At 46.0% G+C, this 16,875-nt stretch overlaps 1 protein-coding gene across 2 annotated transcripts in view; it reads right to left on the bottom strand.

Annotated features, from left to right (window-relative positions):
• The window catches only part of LOC138677002 (adhesion G protein-coupled receptor E3-like), a 107,610-nt gene that overhangs the window by 77,109 nt on the left and 13,626 nt on the right, over positions 1-16,875 (bottom strand). The gene's annotated exons all lie outside the window — the stretch shown is intronic.

Genomic DNA, 16,875 nt, shown 5'->3' with positions numbered 1-16,875 from the left:
CCCTGAACTAGCAGCACAACTAGAAGTAGCCGTGGGGGGTACCTAACACTCCCTAGACCCCTCGACACAGCCTAAGAACTAACTACCCCTAAAGACAGAAACGGGAAAACTATCTTGCCTCAGAGAAAATCACCAAAGGATAGACAGCCGCCCACAAATATTGACTGTGAAAGGAGAGGGAAATAACATACGCAGACATGAAATCAGGATTTAGCATAGGAGGCCATACTAGCTAAAAAGGAAGAATAGGACAGAGTACTATGCGGTCAGTATCAAAACACTAGAAAATATCCACCACAGAAAATACAAAACACCACATCTGACTAAAGACATGGAGGGTATATCTGCATCTCCAGAGACAAAGCTAGGCTGCAAAAAATCCTTCACAGACAAAGCTGGACAAAACAAAACAAGAAAATGCACAGACAATAAGGTCCACAGCAGGTGGACAGCAAAAACAAGGCCAGAACTTATCTTTGAAGAAATGAACAGCAGACCAGGAGAGACCAAGTATGGATGTGAATCCTCCAAAAACAATGGACAACTGGCACTGACTAAAGGATAAAGCAGGACTTAAATAGCCCTGCCCAAATTGCAAAAAATGGATACACCTGATAAATGCTGCGATCCAACTACCGCAGCACTACCACTCATAACCACCGGAGGGAGCCCAAGAGCAGAATTCACAACAGTACCCCCCCCTTGAGGAGGTGTCACCGAACCCTCACCAGAGCCCCCAGGCCGATCAGGACGAGCCAAATGAAAGGCATGAACCAAATCGTCAGCATGAACATCGGAGGCAACAACCCAAGAATTATCCTCCTGGCCGTAACCCTTCCATTTGACCAGATACTGAAGCTTCCGCCTCGAAAAACGAGAATCCCAAAATCTTCTCAACCACATACTCCAACTCCCCATCAATCAACACTGAGGCCGGAGGATCAGCAGAGGGAACAACTGGCACCACATACTTCCGCAACAAAGATCTATGGAACACATTATGGATGGAAAAAGAGGCTGGAAGGGCCAAGCGAAAAGACACCGGATTGATAATCTCAGAAATCCTGTAAGGACCAATAAACCGAGGCTTGAATTTAGGGGAAGAAACCTTCATAGGAACATGACGGGAAGACAACCAGACCAAATCCCCAACCCGAAGCCGGGAACCAACACACCGACGACGGTTAGCAAAACGCTGAGCCTCCTCCTGAGACAACACCAAATTGTCCACCACATGAGCCCAAATCCGCTGCAGCCTGTCAACCACTGAATCCACACCAGGACAATCAGAAGGCTCAACCTGCCCTGAAGAAAAACGAGGATGAAAACCAAAATTACAAAAAAAAGGCGAAACCAAGGTAGCATAACTAGCCCGATTATTAAGGGCAAACTCGGCCAATGGCAAAGAACGCCACCCAATCATCCTGATCAGCAGACACAAAGCATCTCAAATAAGTTTCCAAAGTCTGATTAGTTCGCTCCATCTGGCCATTTGTCTGAGGATGAAATGCGGAAGAAAAAGACAAATCAATGCCCAGCCTAGCACAAAAGGCCCGCCAAAACCTAGAAACAAACTGGGAACCTCTATCGGACACAATTTTCACCGGGATGCCATGCAAACGAACCACATGCTGAAAAAACAACGGAACCAAATCAGAAGAGAAAGGCAATTTAGGCAAAGGTACCAAATGAACCATCTTAGAAAACCGGTCACAAGCGACCCAGATAACCGACATCCTCTGGGAAACCGGAAGATCTGAAATAAAATCCATAGAAATATGCGTCCAAGGTCTCTCAGGGACCGGCAAAGGCAGAAGCAACCCACTAGCGCGGGAACAGCAAGGCTTAGCCCGCGCACAAATCCCACAGGACTGCACAAAAGAACACACATCCCGCGACAAAGAAGGCCACCAAAAGGACCTACCAACCAAATCTCTGGTACCAAAAATCCCAGGATGGCCAGCCAACACAGAACAATGAACCTCAGAAATCACTTTACTAGTCCATCTATCAGGAACAAACAGTTTCCCCACTGGACAGCGGTCAGGTTTATTAGCCTGAAATTCCTGAAGAACCCGTCGTAAATCAGGGGAGATGGCAGAAAGAATCACCCCTTCCTTCAGAATGCCGACCGGCTCAAGAACCCCAGGGGAATCAGGAAAAAAACTCCTAGAGAGGGCATCCGTCTTAACATTCTTAGTACCAGGAAGGTACGAGACCACAAAATCAAAACGGGAGAAAAACAGGGACCATCGAGCCTGTCTAGGGTTCAGTCGTTTGGCAGACTCGAGGTAAATCAGATTCTTATGATCGGTCAAGACCACAGTACGGTGCTTGGCCCCCTCAAGCCAATGACGCCACTCCTCAAATGCCCACTTCATAGCCAACAACTCCCGATTGCCGACATCATAATTGCGTTCCGCAGGCGAAACCTTCCGAGAAAAGAAGGCACACGGTTTCATCAAGGAACCATCAGAATTCCTCTGAGACAAAACGGCCCCTGCCCCAATCTCAGACGCGTCAACCTCAACCTGAAATGGAAGAGAAACATCCGGCTGACGCAACCCAGGGGCAGAAGTAAATCGGCGTTTAAGCTCCTGAAAGGCAGAAACAGCCGCAGAGGACCAATTTGTCACATCAGTGCCTTTCTTCGTCAAATCGGTCAGAGGTTTAACCACACTGGAGAAGTTGGCAATGAAACGACGATAAAAATTAGCAAAGCACAAGAATTTCTGAAGGCTCTTCACAGATGTGGGCTGAATCCAATCACGAATGGCCTGAACCTTAACCGGATCCATTTCTATAGATGAGGGAGAAAAAATGAAGCCCAAAAAAGAAACCTTCTGCACTCCAAAGAGGCACTTCGACCCCTTCACAAACAAAGCATTATCACGGAGGATCTGAAATACCATCCTGACCTGTTTCACATGAGACTCCCAATCATCGGAAAAAATCAAAATATCATCCAAATATACAACCATGAACTTATCAAGATAACTCCGAAAGATATCATGCATGAAGGACTGGAACACAGATGGGGCATTAGAGAGTCCGAATGGCATCACTAGGTATTCAAAATGGCCTTCGGGCGTATGAAATGCAGTTTTCCACTCGTCACCCTGTTTAATACGAATAAGATTATATGCCCCTCGAAGGTCAATCTTAGTAAACCAGCTAGCCCCCTTAATCCTAGCAAACAAATCAGTAAGCAAAGGCAAAGGGTATTTAAATTTGACCGTGATCTTATTCAAGAGGCGATAATCAATACATGGTCTCAAGGAGCCATCCTTCTTGGCAACAAAAAAAAAACCTGCTCCCAATGGTGAAGAAGATGGCCGAATATGCCCCTTCTCCAAAGACTCCCTAATATAGCTCCGCATGGCGGCATGTTCTGGCACAGACAGGTTGAAAAGTCGACCCTTAGGGAACTTACAACCTGGAATCAAGTCAATAGCACAATCATAGTCCCTATGTGGTGGAAGGGAACTGGATTTAGGCTCATCGAATACATCCTGGAAATCTGACATGACAAAAACTCAGGAATTTCAGAAGAGGGGGAAAAGGAAATCGACAGCAAAGGAACGTGATCATGAACCCCCTGACAACCCCAACTAGTCACAGACATGGATTTCCAATCTAACACCGGATTATGGAGCTGTAGCCATGGAAAACCCAGCACAATATCATCATGCAAATTATGCAACACCAGAAAACGACAATCTTCCTGATGGGCTGGCGCCATGCGCATGGTCAGCTGTGTCCAAAACTGAGGTTTATTTTTAGCCAATGGTGTAGCATCAATCCCCCTTAAAGGAATAGGGTTCTGCAAAGGCTGCAAGGGGAAACCACAACGTCTGGCAAATTCTAAGTCCATTAAATTCAGAGCGGCGCCTGAATCCACAAATGCCATGACAGAAAATGACGATAATGAGCAGATCAAGGTCACAGATAACAGAAATTTTGGTTGTACAGTACTGATAGTAACAGAACTAGCGATTCTCTTTGTACGCTTAGGGCAATCAGAAATAACATGAGCAGAATCGCCGCAGTAAAAACACAACCTATTCTGACGCCTAAATCCTTGTCGTTCAGCTCTAGACCAGGGGCGGACCTACCGCCGGTTCAACCGGTGCAGCTGTAGATCGGTGCAGGCCCCGCACTGTATCAGCAGTTTACAAGTGCCGGCCGGCATTTCCCATTGCAGACAGCAGGCTGTGTGTCTGCTGATCTGATGTCACCTGCGCGCCTGATTCACTCTGCTGGAGGCCTGGAGAGGAGAGATTAGTAGAAAGCCATGGGGTCCCGGGCAGGAGGTATGTGAAGGGCTTCATCTCATTCCTGCTTTCTGTAGATCTCTCTGTACTGTGAGATTTATTGCACCATCTTAAGCTTACAGACAGATAAGGTCCCGGCTTCAGCGTCACCTGATCTGTATGTAAGCTGTAGCAATAACTCACAGTTATCCTCACCCTGCACTGTGTGACCCTGAGCCCGGCTCCAGGACATCCCACATTATATATGAGATATATATTATAAAGTGAGTTCCTGCAGCCTGGTCAGTGCATGTAACACTATATATGTGCACATAGTACAATGCAGTGGTGGCAATATACAGTATGGAGCATCATGTGCGGTCATTATACAGTATGGAGCATCATGTGCGGTCATTATACAGTATGGAGCATCATGTGGGGCCATTATACAGTATGGAGCATCATGTCTGGCTATTATACAGTATGGAGCATCATGTGTGGCTATTATACAGTATGGAGCATCATGTGCAGTCATTATACAGTATGGAGCATCATGTGCGGTCATTATACAGTATGGAGCATCATGTGGGGCCATTATACAGTATGGAGCATCATGTGCGGTCATTATACAGTATGGAGCATCATGTGCGGTCATTATACTGTATGGAGCATCATGTGGGGTCATTATACAGTATGGAGCATCATGTGCGGTCATTATACAGTATGGAGCATCATGTGGGGCCATTATACAGTACTAGATTGTGGCCCGATTCTAACGCATCGGGTATTCTTGAATATGCATGTCCCCGTAGTATATGGACAATGATGATTCCAGAATTCTAGGCAGACTGTGCCCGTCGCTGATTGGTCGAGGCAACCTTTATGACATCGTCGCCATGGCAACCATTATGACATCTACGTCGATACTGTGCCCGTCGCTGAATCAGAAACGTGGGATTTCTACGTCCTTTATGACATCATCGTCGCTGTGCCTGTTGCTGATTGGTCGAGGCCTGCGGGCCTCGACCAATCAGAGACGCGGGATTTCCAGGACAGACAGACAGACAGACAGACAGAAAGACAGACAGACGGAAAAACCCTTAGAAAATTATATATATAGATGGAGCATCATGTGTGGCTATTATACAGTATGGAGCATCATGTGCAGTCATTATACAGTATGGAGCATCATGTGCGGTCATTATACAGTATGGAGCATCATGTGCGGTCATTATACAGTATGGAGCATCATGTAAGGCCATTATACAGTATGGAGCATCGTGTGCGGCTATTATACAGTATGGAGCATCGTGTGTGGCCATTATACAGTATGGAGCATCACGTACGGTCATTATACAGTATGGAGCATCATGTGTGGTCATTATACAGTATGGAGCATCATGTGCGGTCATTATACAGTATGGAGCATCATGTGCGGTCATTATACAGTATGGAGCATCATGTGCGGTCATTATACAGTATGGAGCATCATGTAAGGCCATTATACAGTACTAGATTGTGGCCCGGTCTAACGCATCGGGTATTCTAGAATATGCATGTCCCCGTAGTATATGGACAATGATGATTCTAGAATTCGCGGCAGACTGTGTCTGTCGCTGATTGATCGAGGCAACCTTTATGACATCATTGTCACCATGGCAACCATTATGACATCATCGTCGCTGTGCCCGTTGCTGATTGGTCGAGGCCTGGCGGCCTCGACCAATCAGAGACGCGGGATGTCTACGTCCTTTATGACATCATCGTCGCTGTGCCCGTCGCTGATTGGTCGAGGCCTGGCGGCCTCGACCAATCAGAGACGCGGGATTTCTACGTCGATACTGTGCCCATCGCTGATTGGTCGAGGCCTGGCTGCATCGACCAATCAGGGACGTGGGATTTCCTGGACAGACAGACAGACAGAAAGACAGAAAGACAGACAGACAGACAGACGGAAAAACCCGTAGGCAATTATATATATAGATGGAGCATCATGTGCGGCTATTATACAGTATGGAGCATCATGTGCGGTCATTATACAGTATGGAGCATCATGTGCGGTCATTATACAGTATGGAGCATCATGTGCAGCCAATATACAGTATGGAGCATCATGTGGGGTCATTATACAGTATTGAGCATCACGTGCGGTCATTATACAGTATGGAGCATCAAGTGCGGTCATTATACAGTATGGAGCACCGTGTGGCCATTATACAGTATGGAGCACTGTGTGGCCATATTTTTTTGTTTATAATTATTCTTCATGAAACAGTGTGATCAGCAGTGCTAAATGGGTGTGGTTGGGACGTGGATATGGTTGTGACTAGTTATGAATGGGTGTGACCAGAGGTGTGGCCTAAAAATTGCCGTGGCGCGCAAAGCAAACTTTGACCCTCTTTCCCATCTTCAAAAGTTGGGAGGTATGATGCTGGGCAGGGAGGGGGACCCAGACACATTTCATGCACAACGCCACAGTGTGCACAACTCTGCGCTCGCGCAAGCGCCGATCAATCTGAATGGCCAGAGACATAGATTCACTCAGACCAGCAGGCGTGGGGAACCCCACCATAACATCTTTAACGGATTCAGAAAGACCCTTTCTGAAAATTGCCGCCAAGGCATCCTCATTCCATTTAGTCAGTACAGACCATTTTCTAAATTTCTGGCAATACGATTCTGCCGCTTCTTGACCCTGACACAGGGCCAACAAGATCTTCTCAGCTTGATCCACAGAATTAGGCTCATCATACAATAACCCCAATGCTTGAAAGAAAGAATCAACATTAAGCAAAGCAGGATTGCCAGATTCCAGGGAAAATGCCCAATCCTGTGGGTCACCACGCAGCAAGGATATGATGATTTTAACCTGCTGAATGGGATCATCAGAAGAACGGGGTCTCAATGCAAAAAACAGTTTACAATTATTTTTGAAACTCAAAAATTTGGATCTGTCACCAAAAAATAAATCAGGAGTGGGAATCTTAGGTTCTAAGGCAGGAGTCTGAATAATAAAATCTGAAATACCCTGTACCCTAGCAGCAAGCTGATCCACCCGAGAAACTAACTCCTGAACATTCATGTTAATACTAGGTTCCGTAGCCACCCAGAGATTAAGAGGGAAGAGAACACAGAATAGACTGGAGAAAAAAAAATGGCTCAAGAGCTTCCTTCCCTTCTTCTGAGATGCATTTAACTCATTGTTGGCCAGTTGTACTGTTATGATCTGGTGGCCTAGGAGCAACATGAGACGTACTCTGGAGAAGGTGGTACCTTTACTGACCGCAAACCCTGAACTAGCAGCGCAACTAGAAGTAGCCATGGGGGGTACCTAACACTCCCTAGACCCCTCGACACAGCCTAAGAACTAACTACCCCTAAAGACAGAAACGGGAAAACGATCTTGCCTCAGAGAAAATCCCCAAAGGATAGACAGCCGCCCACAAATATTGACTGTGAAAGGAGAGGGAAATAACATACGCAGACATGAAATCAGGATTTAGCATAGGAGGCCATACTAGCTAAAAAGGAAGAATAGGACAGAGTACTATGCGGTCAGTATCAAAACACTAGAAAATATCCACCACAGAAAATACAAAACACCACATCTGACTAAAGACATGGAGGGTATATCTGCATCTCCAGAGACAAAGCTAGGCTGCAAAAAATCCTTCACAGACAAAGCTGGACAAAACAAAACAAGAAAATGCACAGACAATAAGGTCCACAGCAGGTGGACAGCAAAAACAAGGCCAGAACTTATCTTTGAAGAAATGAACAGCAGACCAGGAGAGACCAAGTATGGATGTGAATCCTCCAAAAACAATGGACAACTGGCACTGACTAAAGGATAAAGCAGGACTTAAATAGCCCAGCCCAAATTGCAAAAAATGGATACACCTGATAAATGCTGTGATCCAACTACCGCAGCACTACCACTCATAACCACCGGAGGGAGCCCAAGAGCAGAATTCACAACAGCGTCGGTAATGTTACGCTATGGGGCAAAAACGCATCCTGCAAACAACTTTGCAGGATGCGTTTTTTCCCCTAAACGACGCATTGCGACGTATTACAAAAAACGCCAGTGTGAAAGTACCCTAACTTAGCGGTTCAGCAGTTTCTGAAAACCTAGCCAAATTTGGCTGAGCTACTTGTGAATGTACACCATGTGGGTGCCCATTTCACCTACATCTGCAGCTGGTCTGGCAGTGTTGCAGCAGAGCTTGCAACTGCCAACTCATCGAATGGTATACTACCTGCCTGTGCGCTGGAACTTAACATTGCATATGTTGGCAAGGCTTTGTGAGGAGCAGAGGACAGTAGTTGAATACCAGCTGCAACATGCCTGTGGGTATTCAGCTCAACCTCCACTAATAACAACTGATGAGTGGTCATGGATGTCTGACATCTGTGCGGTTTTCCAAAACCTTGAGGAATCAGCCAAGATGGAGAGTGGCGATGATGACATAATCAACGTAGACATCACGCTTCTGTGTCTACTCAAACGGTCACTGCTCACAATTAAAGAGGAAGATTTGCATTCGGACCAGGTGGCGATGCAGGAAGAAAGTACATAAGGTGATACTACCCAGCCCAGCCTCATCTCTTCTTCTCATTGCGGATTGGGTGATAATGATTTTTTTCTGGGGTATTCCCATGCTACCCTTCCCACCCAAACAAGGGTATACATGGCTCATGGTGTCCTCCTCCTCATCTACCTTATCAACAGGGTGATCATGAGACCCTCGCTCTTAATTTTAACAGGGTGTGTATGCTGCCCTCCTTCATAATTTTTAGAGGTCTAACTCTAAAAATCTCTTACATATACTGTAGATATCTACACCCCACTGGGGTAAATGTTTTTCAGCCCTTGCACCTAGGGCATCGGCTTTACCAGTCTGCGAGTGTCACTCTTTCCAAATGGGAAAAATATATTTTCTGAGGCATCCTCTACATCTCTTACAGGGTGTGCTGCAGTGCTTCCTTCTAATTTTGGCAGCCCTTGCACATAGTGCACACACTTTACTAGTCTAGGAGTCCCACTTCTTCCAAATGGTAAATAAATGTTTTCTGAGGCCCTCCTCTAAGTCTCTTCCAGGGTGTACTGCAATCCCTCCTTTACATTTTTGCTAGGCCTTGCACTAAGTAGATAGGCCTTGGAATTGTAGGTGTCCTGCTGGTTTTAAAATTCTCTCTCTGGATATGAGTCTCCGATAAAATGGCCACGGACAATGACTAACAACGCATTTTCTGCGGCAGTAGGTCCACCTCTTCCGGGGATCGGTCCGCTGTCACGCTGCCAGTCACTCTCTTTAACTCAACTGCTCTGACCCTCTGCTCTTCTCTAGTTACAGTGAATGTGGCCTTCTCCATCCTATAATTGTTTTGTGTTGTTTCTTCAATTTTTAGTACAGCAATGGTGGTAAGATCTTTACTATCCACGTAGTCTTCACTAGCCACATCAACAGCTTTATTCATGTCAAGCTCTTGCTTTTTACCATGTTGTTCTGCTTCTCGTTATCTCATATGATTATAATCTGATGGAAATGAGTGTTACTTCTGGTCACATAATTCTGTACCACAGGCCACAGCATAATAGCTTTTTTCCATGCATTCATTGACATATTTTGTCTTTGTACAATCTTTTTAAAATGTGAAAGTCCCACTCTTTTAACAATTGTCAGATCATTTATTCTGAGTCCCTTCTATGCTTACCTTCCATAGTGTATTACAGTCCCTATTTCTCATTTTTATCAGCCCTTGCACTTAGAGCATAGGCTTTATGAGTCTAGGCTTCCCACTACCTGACAAGTTTAACAGAATGTGAACGAGGCCCTCCTTTATGTGTGATACAGGATGTATTGGAATCCCTCTTCTGTCTAATTTTTGGCAGTTCTTGTATTGGTCGCATAGGCTTTCTGAGTTTCAGAATCCTTCCTTGATAAATCAAACAGTATGTTTCTGACCATGTCACACACACCACATGATCAGAAAAGTGAGTGAAATGCTAAAATTACATTTACCAGTGATTTTTTTTTCAACTTTGAAAGCAATGACGAAGTGTAAAATGCTCTATGTGAACATAGCCTAAGGGGTGGAGGAGGCATTTTTTTTCTCTTTTTTAATTTTCTTTATATACAAGTCATTATATTAGAAACAATGTTTCCTATCACTATTTTTCCTGTAAAATCCATTTTATCTTCGGTTTAGTATGTTTTATTGTCAGTCCATAATAGTGGCGTCAAGTCACTGCTGGAAACAAGGTTGTCAGAATATTATGCAACTTTTACGAACTGACAATAAAACATACTAAAACAAAGGTAAAAAGGATTTTACAGGAACATTTTTTAGGAAACATTCTTTCCTATATAATAACTTCTATATAAGGCAAAATTACTGTAAAAAGAGAAAAAAAATTAACCTCCTTCCCACTTAATATCCGAGTTATCTCTCATCGTATTTCATCTTTGAATACGACTACAGTAGATGACATAGTAGAGGGGGAAATAAAACTAAAGCCACCGGCAAATGTAAGTTTATCTGGGCATGTGATATATATGACATGGTCAGGCACATCCTGTTTAATTTATGAAGGAGGGACCTGGAAACGCACAAAGCCTATGTGGACAATGCAAGAACTGTCAAAAATTAGAAGGAAGAGGGATTCCAATGCACCCTGTATTAAACATAAAGGAGAGCCTCATACACATTCTGTTAAAATTGTTAGGTAGTGGGAGTCCTATATTCATAAAGTCTGTGCTCTAAGTGCAAGTAGAGGAGCTGCGGAGACACCATCACGTGTTTCTCAACGCAGGCAGTGAATAGCCAGGCCTTTCACCGGGAAGGAACAACCAAGGGAAGGGCAGCATCCAATAAAGGAAAACATCCAATAAAGGAAAACCACCTATGCCAAGCATGGTATCCATCCACAGACAGCTGTTTCGGGGTTTTTGCCCCTCATCAGTGTGGAGTAGGAAACTGGCTATCAGGAGCAGTGCCTAGTAGAAAGTCTATAAAGGCACGGATGATTGACCTCGTGGAGACCAAAACATCCAACACCGCGGAGACACCATCACGTGTTTCTCAACGCAGTGATCCAGAACACTGCCCCCAAATATGCAAATGCAAGTAGAGGAGCTGCGGAGACACCATCACGTGTTTCTCAACGCAGGCAGTGAATAGCCAGGCCTTTCACCGGGAAGGAACAACCAAGGGAAGGGCAGCATCCAATGAAGGAAAACATCCAATAAAGGAAAACCACCTATGCCAAGCATGGTATCCATCCACAGACAGCTGTTTCGAACCATCACGTGTTTCTCAACGCAGGCAGTTAATAGCCAGGCCTTTCACCGGGAAGGAACAACCAAGGGAAGGGCAGCATCCAATGAAGGAAAACATCCAATAAAGGAAAACCACCTATGCCAAGCATGGTATCCATCCACAGACAGCTGTTTCGAAACAGCTGTCTGTGGATGGATACCATGCTTGGCATAGGTGGTTTTCCTTTATTGGATGTTTTCCTTTATTGGATGCTGCCCTTCCCTTGGTTGTTCCTTCCCGGTGAAAGGCCTGGCTATTCACTGCCTGCGTTGAGAAACACGTGATGGTGTCTCCGCAGCTCCTCTACTTGCATTTGCATATTTGGGGGCAGTGTTCTGGATCACTGCGTTGAGAAACACGTGATGCTGTCTCCGCGGTGTTGGATGTTTTGGTCTCCACGAGGTCAATCATCCGTGCCTTTATAGACTTTCTACTAGGCACTGCTCCTGATAGCCAGTTTCCTACTCCACACTGATGAGGGGCAAAAACCCCGAAACAGCTGTCTGTGGATGGATACCATGCTTGGCATAGGTGGTTTTCCTTTATTGGATGTTTTCCTTTATTGGATGCTGCCCTTCCCTTGGTTGTTCCTTCCCGGTGAAAGGCCTGGCTATTCACTGCCTGCGTTGAGAAACACGTGATGGTGTCTCCGCAGCTCCTCTACTTGCATTTGCATATTTGGGGGCAGTGTTCTGGATCACTGCGTTGAGAAACACGTGATGGTGTCTCCGCGGTGTTGGATGTTTTGGTCTCCACGAGGTCAATCATCCGTGCCTTTATGTGCTCTAAGTGCAATGACCAAAAATTCGAAAAAGGAACTGCCGTACACCCTGGAAGTCAAACATTTTGAACGAACACTGCAGGATGACCCTCTAAAAATTTGGAGAGCTTGATGCATAATGACCATCTAATAATTTGGAGAGAGTGACGCATAATGGAGCGATGGTCGGCTCATTAACCTGTAGATATGTTGGAGGAGAAGAAAGACTCTAAAATTCAGAAATCAAGAACTGTATACCCTTGTTTAAGCGGGAAGAGGTGAATGGGAATACACCCCCCAAAAAATGAACATTTTATTTGACTTTATGTTCTGCTGCTGTTATCTGTTGGGATTGAGAATTCTGGGACAATACAGGCCTTGTACATTTTGATAAGAGTCAGCCTCTCAGCATTTTCAGTCATTATGCCTTGTGTCACTAAAAACCCGCTTTGACAAAACGCTAGCGGCAGGACAGGCCAGTACCTGCAAGGCTTAGCCGGACAGATCATGCCACATGTCCAGCTTGGATACGCAATAGTTGTACAGCACAGAGAAATCACAGGGGACGCTGGTACAGTCGGCCTGGCACTCCTCTATCTTCCAAAACTTTTCACTCCTTGTCAGATTACCCTGTGCATCAAGGCCTGGGCACTGGGACAGGGACGGACATGCCACATGTGCAGCCGCTGCAGCTGCACCGGAGCCCGGAGGTGGAGATGGGCCCCTTTCTGGGGGTGGCTAATAATGAGGGCAATCTGACCTGTTTCTCCAGCCCCGAGGTTCTAGGGGACCCCTGGCCAGATTGCCCTCATGTGCGGAGGGCAGGGAGCGAAAGCTGCAGCTCCACTGCCAACAGGAGAAAATGGCAGCGGAGCGGAGCTGCAAGGATCCGTCCTGTGCTTCCTGTCTGACACAGCCGCACTGGTGGATGACATCAGCATTCAGTGCGCTCCTGTTTCAGATAGAAAGCTGCCGGCGATGACGATGTTGTTGTCATATAGCTAGATAGAATCCTGTCCTGTGTGAAATCAACCTTCCAGCATCTAACTAGTTTGGTCTAATAGTGTTTTGCAGGCAGCAGTCCACATTTCCTACTCAAAATCATTTGGGCTAATACTGTGTTGCAGACATGACTTAGGAGACCCCATTTGCTAATCAAAAACATGAGGGTTAATTTTGTGGTGCAGTCAGGAGGCCCCATTTGCTGAAAAAAATAGGGCTAATATTGTGTTGCAATCAGGAGGCCACATTTGCTAATCAAAATCATTAGGGCTAATAGTGTTGTGCAGCCAGGAGGCCCCATTTGCTAAACAAAATCATTAGGGCTAATATTGGGGGCAGCCAGGATTCTCCATTTGCTAATCAAAATCATTAGGCTTAATAGTGTTGTGCAGACTGGAGTCCCCAGGTCCTACTCAAAATTATTTGGGCTAATACTGTGCTGCAGTCAAGACTCAGTAAGACCATTTCTAATCAAAATCGCTAGGGTTAATATTGGGGTGCAGCCAGGAGGCTCCATTTGCTAATGAAAATCATTAGGGCTAATAGTGTTGTCGTAGGTGAAGAGGGAATAGGCTTGGTGTTCAACGTGTATATGGGTTAGGTGTTAATGTTGCTGAAAGCTCTACTGAAAAAACACCATTTCGTCCTATCCAAGGACAACTGACAACATCTGTTACTGGGCGGGCTACTTGACTCCCTTTTTTTTGGCAGCCACACAGCGGTATGCCTTGTAGATGAGGGTCAGAAAGAGCATGTGCTAAAGTGGATGGAAGCGCTGCATCAAGTGGCCTCTCCTCCTCTTCCTCCACCTTGACATCACACACAGTACAGTCCTCAGTGGTGGCACCCCAATTACCCTTGTTTCCCCCTGCGTCACAACTTTCCAACTGACTGTGGGGAACCACAGAGGGACCAGTCTGCAGAGTTGTTCACACATTCTATTCCATGGGCATCAGAGGTCTGCTCCAAAGATTCACAGAATCTAGAGGAGGAAAGCATCTGCACCGATGCTCCAATTTTTATCCTGTTGGATTTGGCGCAGGGCAAAGTAGGGTCCCAGCAGAATGTAGACCCTCTTCACCAAAAATTAGCCCCTGAGGTGGAGATGATGATGAGACTCAGATACGTGTGGCACTCGTGGACTGTACTGTCTTGTCAGGGCAGAAAGAGGAGGTGGGTGACCCTCGGAAGAAAAGAGAGGATGTCAATGAGATTGTAGATTCCACTTGGTGTAAATCCAGAGGCAGCTCAGCAGAGGAGGTGGAGCAGGAGGAAGATGAGGAGGTTATGTTGCATCTTGTCGCACAGATACAAACTGATGCAACCACAACAAGTACTACATCCTCAGACACAACTGTGGCTATGGCCAGCACCGGTTGCAAGTCTGAAGTTCGCAGGAGTGGCAAGGGTTGCCTAGCCTGGGCCTTTTTAGAGACCGCAATGGATGACCCAACTCACGTTATCTGCCAACTTTGAAAAAACTAATCAGTAGAGGCAAAAATTGCAATACTTTAACTACTACATGCATGAACCGCCACATACACGATCAACATGCCTTAGTCTGAGAATGACACTATGCTAAAATGTGGACCAGCAGGCCTCACTAACCATGGGCCATCCCATCAACCGAATATGCTGCTTCTTCCGCCTCTGTCACCATGGCAATTCTCTCACAGGTATCCGGCCGCAGAACCTACTCTTGCTACCCCCTACAGTCGGGGTGAGTGAGAGCCTGTCAGCTGTTACTGAAGTGGAGATGCCTACAATTTTTGTTTCACCGAGCACACCACATCTGTCTCAATCCACCATAACATCTCGGCCTGCACCTTAAGCACAGTCCAGCAGTTTGTCATGTTCACCCTACTCTACCTTATCTCAGCACAGCAGCCAGCCCTCGGTCCCACAGTTGTGGTCACGTAAAAGAATGTTTTCTCCTTCGCATGCCAAAGGTAAGAGATTGAACTCCACCATCTCCAAACTGTTGGCTACGGAAATGCTGCCTTTCCACCTGTGCTACAAAAGCATTTCGTAGACAAGATAACCCATTCCCTGAAAAAATCTGTCTGCCGGGGTGCATTTCAACACTGACACCTGGACGTGCAAACATGGGAAGGGGCATTACATCTCACAAATTGGACACAAGGTGACTCTGGTGGCTATGAGGACAGGCGGTCAAGGGGATGCCACACGTCTTGGAATTCCCAAGGCTTGCAGGACAAACCTCTGTACCTAACACTTCCTCCACTGCTTCTGGCTTCTCCACTTTCTCCAGGGCCTCCACTTGTGCCCTAAACCTCTACCTTAATGACACATGTGTTTTAACAGTTCAGAGAAAATCCCCACCCACCCCTGTACTGCGTAGCCAAGGCTAACAGCAATCAGGCAGTGTTCAAATTAATATGCCTTGGAGATCGCAGTAACACAGCTCAAGAGTCGTGGACAGCTATCCAGGATGAGTTAGAGCAATGGGCGTCTACACTGAACCTGGAGCTAGGGAAGGTCATGTGCGATAACGGTGAGAACCTGGTGGCGGCCCTGCCCCTGGGCAACCTCACACATGTGCCTCGCATGGCTCACGTCCTAAACCTGTTGATACAGCAATGTTTCTGCCACTATTCCAGCCTGGATGCTCTGCTGCAGAAAACACAGTCGCTGTGTGCTGTGAAGGTGCAGGAGATGAGGAACACATGGAGGAGGACGAGGAGGAAGAGGTGATGGGCGTGCAACTGTCAGTAGATAAAGAGGATAATGAGCCCCTCTTTGTTGTCCGTGGTTGGCGGAAATGGACAGAGGAAGCAAACTTAAGTGTTACCCTGTGTGACGAAGTCACTGTTAAAGTGCTGGAGGGGAGATATGTTTCACTACCAGAGTTTTTCCTCTAGAATATTAAGTGTTTTGAGGCTTAAAATAAGTTGCATAATGGGCTGGATTTTATGTGGACATTCATAGAGCGGGTGGGAGAATGTCCACCTTATCTCCACCTACAGAGGCATCTCCGCCGTGTGCTGACAGGACCTATGTGATGTCACAATCATGTCATCAGTCACATGATCGAGTGGTTGCATTATCTAGGGTTTAAGTGGCTGGCTTTCCAAGACAGCAGCATTCAGTGTGCCTGGATAGGAAGCACTCCAGGAAGGTGTTTGTGCCTGTGTTAAAGGACCTGAACCGTGAAGGTTGCGAACCATGAACGGGCTGATGACTATGGGCTGTGCATTACATTTAAAGGATGACTATGGGCTGTGCAGTATATTGTATGGAGAACTATTGGATACATTATACTATGTGGAGGACTATGGGGGGGGGTGCATTATACTTCTGCTATGGGGCCCTATGACTTCTATGTAAGCCCCTGGTGAGTATAATAGCTTATTTTTTTCTATACATTAAAGAACAGTGTCAGAATAGGGGACGTATATACCAGGATGAAGGACCCACATACCAGTATGGAGGTTGCAAATTTATTCAGGATGGGGTCCACATCTTGCCCATCAGACTCCAGTTATGCTACTGCCCCTGACACATCACACAGTATAT

This window comes from Ranitomeya imitator, chromosome 4 (genome assembly GCF_032444005.1).
Source record: "Ranitomeya imitator isolate aRanImi1 chromosome 4, aRanImi1.pri, whole genome shotgun sequence".
NCBI classification, from domain to species: Eukaryota; Metazoa; Chordata; class Amphibia; order Anura; family Dendrobatidae; genus Ranitomeya; species Ranitomeya imitator.
This window is presented reverse-complemented; position numbering and strand designations above follow the sequence as displayed.